At 29.6% G+C, this 6,335-nt stretch overlaps 1 pseudogene; it reads left to right on the top strand.

The window, feature by feature from the left end:
• Positions 1–269: 269 nt before the first annotated feature.
• On the top strand, positions 270–6,027 carry LOC105853076 (cucumisin-like; annotated as a pseudogene).
• The last annotated feature ends 308 nt before the right edge of the window (positions 6,028–6,335 follow it).

Here is a 6,335-nt window from a genome sequence, read left to right as displayed (position 1 = left end):
TATATATATATATATATATATATATATATTAATTGTAACTTAACAAATATCTACATATTTATTAAAATTACCATTTCACCCGTAACACATTAAATTCTCCGTAAAGGATTCACCGCACTTAATTTAATTTATTTATCGACGAGTAATTCTAATCGGCATCGAAATATCTTTTGATCATATAAACTCCAAAATATTATAAACTTTGGCTAAAAAGCCTCCGAGCCAAAATCCCAAAATACACAAAAATACATAAAGTGTACTTTAAAATTATGGGTCTTACAGACAGGTTGACCAAATCTTCCCATTTCATACCCGTCAGGACTACTTATGATGTGACTAAGCTTGTAGAGATCTACATTGCCAAGATTGTCAGACTACATGGGCCACCCTCCAACGTTGTGTCAAATAGACACCCGAAGTTCATTTCTTATTTGTGGGGAGCATTACATGAGGCGTTGGGTACTAAGTTGAGATTGAGTTTGGCCTATCATCCTTAAACCGATGGACAAATAGAAAGGACTAAGACCGTGTTGTTGGACGAGCTAGGAAGTTGGGATAATATGTTGCCTCCCGTTGAGTTCACCTATAACAGCAACTATCATGCGAGCATTGGGATGGCACCGCGCGAGGCTCTGTATGGGCGTAAGTGCCAAACCCCCTTGTGTTGTGGGGCCATAATTGGTACAACAGACCACATATAAGGTTCGTCTTATCCAAGAAAGGATGAAGACAACACAAAGTAGACAAAAGAGTTATGCCGACCAACGGAGGAAATCACTAGAGTTTCAAGAGGGTGAAAGATCCAATAGTTCAACATATTTGGATTCAATAAAGAAGTTGCTGGAGAAACAACAATAGACCACCTCTGCTTGATGCATAACATTTTGAGTATTGGAAGGACATGATGGAAAGTTTTTTTTTATTTCACAAGGTCATGAACTTTGAGACTTGATTGAAGATGGTTATATTGCTCCAAAGAATACTAATGGCATTGAGATTCCAAGGAAAAAGATGGATGTTAATAAGAGAAAGATGTACAAGATACATCATAAGTCCAGAACATTCATGAAAAATGCAATCACTTTTAAGGAGTTTTACAAGTGCACTAACAAGGAGACATCAAATAGTATTTATGATAGTATGATTATGACCTATGAAGGAAGAAAGAAATTTCAAGAAGCAAATGCCAACTTTCTAGTAAAAAAGTATGAGTTGTTCAAGATGGAAGAAGATGAAGATATTCAAACAATATTTTCCAGATTCTAGACTCTAGTCTTAGGATTAAAGATACTTGATAAGATTTATACTACTATTCATCATTTGAAGAAGATACTAAGTGAAGGTGCAAAAATGGGAAAGGAGTTTGAATTGCATTTGACAAAGTTGATAATTTTTTGTGAATTTCATGAAGGCTGGTTGGTTCTTAGGAATTACTTAGATAAGAAGAAATCAAATTCAAAGGCAACAAACAATGAAAGCATAAATAATTGGACACAGATTTATCCTGGTTCACCACTAACATTGTTACATCCAGTCCCCTCATACAAAAGGCTTTAATCAACTAATTCAAATACTTGAATTACAAAGCACCTAAGCCTCCAAGACAATCTTCCCAAACAATCTGACGACCCCAGACTTTTGAGGAACTAATCACCTTGACCCTAGAAGCCAAGGCATCTCAAACAACCTAAGAACCCAAGACATTTGAGGAACGCAAACACCTTGACTCTACCAGCCAAGTCTTCTTCACACAACCTGACAACCTCAAATTGTTGAAGGCACACTAATAGTTCTATCGGGTTTGAATACAAATGTTTGGAGTTTGAGTAGTTGGTTTTAATAAGCATGTTATGTCAATGACTATCACAATCTAAGAAAAATATTCATAAAATATTTCTCATTCGAACAAGTGTTTCTCTCTTTGAACTCTAAGATGAATTTGGAATTTTGAGCTTGAGTTCTTCTACTCTTTTCTGATTTTTCGATGATCGTCTTCTTCAACCTTAAGTATTTATTTATAGATAATAGTAGGGCTTTAATTTAAATCTGAATCAAATCTTATTTTACATTTTCTTCAATTATAAATCTGAATCAAATCCTGTTTTAGATTTTCTTCAATTACACAAATCTTTTTTCATACTGTATGAAGTCAAATATATTGTTCTCATAAAATATTTTTGTTATCATCAAAACTCTAATTACGAAACCAACTTTGTTCCAACAATCTCCCTTTTTTTGATAATGACAAAACTTGTATTTTTTATAACAAATTTTCTTTATATTTCTTTGACTCCCCCTAAGTCTAAGTATCCTTTTCTCATAGACATTGTTCGTATTTTGTTAAGATTTCTTTCACAAGTTATTCAGATGAAACCTCTTTCCTATTTCTTGCTTTGATCTGGGCAAGAACATAGTGTTGGACCAGTTCTTGAACTTTCACCCGTGGGAATATGACTAAGTCCAATTCAGTATTTTGTTATTTGTCAAAATATGAATCATATCTTTGTAAATAATAAATGTGTCTTACTGTGAGTGTTTCTTCTTATAAACAATTCTTAATCATATCTTCTTGAAAATAATTTATATTTTCTTATAGATAAATCTTGATCACATCTTCTTGTAAATAATTCATATCTTCTTGTGATAAATCTTGATCAAATATTGATCAAATCTTCTTGTAAATAATTCAGATCTTATTGTTGATAAGATGTTGATCATGTTTTCTTTCAAATTTTGACCATATCTTCTTCTCAACTTGGTCAAAGATTTTCTTGAATTATAAATCTTAATCAAATCATATTTTGGATTGTTTTAAAAAATACGAATCTTCTTTCATACTCTATGAAGTTTAATATATTATTCTCGTAAAATACTTTTGTTAATATCAAAACTTTAAGTATAAAGCCAACCAAAGAGTCTACAATTTTGTGAGGTCTCTGTTTTTTTAAAACCAAATCAGTCATGGCAAAGACTTAGGAAATAATGAGAAAAGCCACTCGTGACCAAAATGGAATTTATCTCAAGTAAGTTTCAACTAAAGAGTTTCAATTGTGATAACCCAGTGCTCCTAAGCTAATCATTACAACTCATAATTGAAGCTAATCTTCTTTCAACAATTTGTATGCATCTGACTGACGTCTAAATCACGACTCCATTACAACTTTATTGGCATCTCTTATTATGTGTAACTAACTCCTTAAATTATACACATATAAATATACACAGCAATTATACACATACAATGCAAATAACATAAACAAAGTAGACAAATAAATATTAAAAGGATATAATAAAGTATATTCATTTATCTCAAATATACAATTTGAAGATTCTAATACAAATGTTAGATGCCACTGTATATGATTCTATAATATATAACCCTCCATAAATGGTGTGAATCTTAAATGTACAATCACTAATAGACCAATATGATTCACTAAAGTCATTCTCTCAAAGACTAGTACAATGATGCCTATTATAGGTCATCACGACTCAATAATCCCTACTTGAAAAAGATGAGTTCATTTTCAATAACCACACCCATATGGTCCATCACGATCACCTTATAACTATGAAATCCATGAACATACAATACAATTCTCCATATATACTAATTCATTTCAACTTTCATATAACTCAACATGTGTAAACATATCAATTCATTTTCATACAACATTGTGTAAAATTACTTGACACATATATCTACATATGTCACCTATATCAAATAACAGCACATAAACACATATTACATCAAATAGTAGAACCACATAAACAAGTATAACCTACGCATGCTATAGTAAAAAATGGAATGTGCCCTTACCTCATTGAGCTTCCATAATTGAAGCAAACTTATACTACTTAATAATTTCCACATCTTCAATAGACAAAGTCCTGAATCTGTCTCCTTTTCTTAACATTTGATAAAGTAAAGGGACTAATTAGAATAGGGTCCAAAGTCTTAATTAAAGCTACCCGTTTAGCCTAAAAGGTATCATAATCTATGGATTACTTTTCTCACTGTAAATATGATGCATAGTCGTGAGACATCAAAAACGTTTTTAAAAAACCTTTCTTGACAAAATGCTTATTACTTCAGTTTTCAAATTTAACATATTCTCAGGTAATCCTTTAAGTACTTATAGTTCAATGTATGTTTATTCCAAAAATAAACTCATCTTATGAATTCTTTAGAAAGGTGGAAAATTTTGTAAGTGTAGTTTTACAGTTTTTACATTACAGATTTCCTACGTCCAAACCATAACTTTTCAATTTTTATTAATATTATGTCTGGGAACATCAATGGCATATTCACAGTGCAGCAGGATACATCAAGTCATACCATTTTGCATGGTCACCTGCTGCTATTTGTTCAGCTCTAATCATCATCCGTAAAAAATTATTAATATTTGATTGGAATTGTCTTTTTTAAAGTTGATTATTTTTAACTAAACTATTCATTAATTAAAAATCACTAGTTATTTTTTAATTTATTAATCCACTTTGACTTGCAATAAAATTACACATTTTAGCGTTTTTATATCGTGTTGAATAAAAAAGACATTGTTATCTTCAATTAATTGCTTCTGCATTGCTATGGTACCTTTTAGTCTGTTATTGTTAAGTATTTATCTATCTACGAGAGGTTATTATTGAATATTTGAACTAATATTGAGTAAATCTTGTTCTTGAAATATATGAAATAAGTTTATTTTTCTATTTTTTATTTTATTTTAATCCATTCGCTTGATATATGCATAGTTTCACACGTCAGTAACGGTAAATCTTAAATTTATCTAATCAAATTTTTACTTAAAAGTTATTTACGCTCAAAATTTATTTTATTTTTTACATTTTCAATTATATAATTATTTCATTTAACTTTTCAATGTATCAATCATATTTCCTATTTTTGATCTCTTTATTTTTGCTTAATTTTTCTTTTTCTTCTTACACTCTCTCATCTCTCACACATTTTTTTAATTAAATCATCTCTCACACTTTTACCATATGTTTGTTTTGCATTGGACATAAACAATTTTGAAAGAATAGGTAACAAAAAACTAAAGGATAAAAATTAGTAATGATATTTTAAATTTGAGCTCAAAATGAATTATATATACTTGGATGGTAATGTAAAATTACCCATGACATAGAAATAGAAAGAATTCCGAATTACTTACAAGTAATATATATATATATATATATATAGATGTAAATAAAGAAGATTTTTGAATAGTAATATAAAATTAATATGAAATATTCAAAATTACTTACAAGTGATATATAATGATAGATGTAAATAATAAATAATATTTTTAAATGATTGTTGAAAGTTGTCTCCTACTATTTAACAAATTATTTATATGTTAAAATAGATGTGCATTGCATATTTACTTATCATAAGAGGATAATGTATTTAAGATTTATGACTTCATGTGAGTATAATTTACTTAGCATGTTTAAAGTTAACATAAACAAACAGTGTTTGTTTTATTTGCTACAACTAAACAAACGAGTCCCATAAATAATTATGATGTTGAATTTGTTTATAGAGCAGGTTAAATTGACCCTATTAAGACTGTCAATTCTGACTTAATATATGATGTCAGTGGAATTGACTATCTAAGATTTTTATGTGGACAGGATTTCAACGCAACATTTTTGAAATTTTTCACAAGGAATGAGAACAACTGCTCTGAGTCAACGATAGCAAGAGATTTAAATTATCCATCATTTGCTTTCAAATCCCCACGACCCAAACATTATCTAAGTGGAAGTATTTTTAAGATTATTACAAATGTTGGATTATCGATGTCTACATACAAAGCAATTGTAACAGGCCCTAAAGGAGTCAACATTTATGTGAAGTCTGATATTTTGTCATTCACTTTATTGGGAGAAAAACATACTTATGTTCTCAATGTAGATGGAGCAATGAAGGAATCTATTGAATCAGGTTCTTTGATTTTGGATGATGGTAAATATCAAGTGAGAAGCCCCATTATTATATTTGATGAACAAGCGTAGAAATGCAAGAGTAGTGTCAATTTATATGGGATAAGTTGCCTATATATTGTAATAGTTTATTTACTATTTTTATATTATTATTGAATAAATTGTATATTATTGGCAAACAAAATTATACACTTGTTAAAAAAATAAAGTATGAAATATATCTTCATATTGTTCTTTGATTCATGATCAAACTCATGATTTTTTTGTTAGACTCGCATCTAATATTGCAAACAAAACAAAAACAAAAACAAAAGTTAGGAGTATGGCCATATTCAATCCGCACACAACCATTCTTATCAAAAGATGAAAGAACACAAAAC

This window comes from Cicer arietinum, chromosome 2 (genome assembly GCF_000331145.2).
Source record: "Cicer arietinum cultivar CDC Frontier isolate Library 1 chromosome 2, Cicar.CDCFrontier_v2.0, whole genome shotgun sequence".
NCBI classification, from domain to species: Eukaryota; Viridiplantae; Streptophyta; class Magnoliopsida; order Fabales; family Fabaceae; genus Cicer; species Cicer arietinum.
This window is presented reverse-complemented; position numbering and strand designations above follow the sequence as displayed.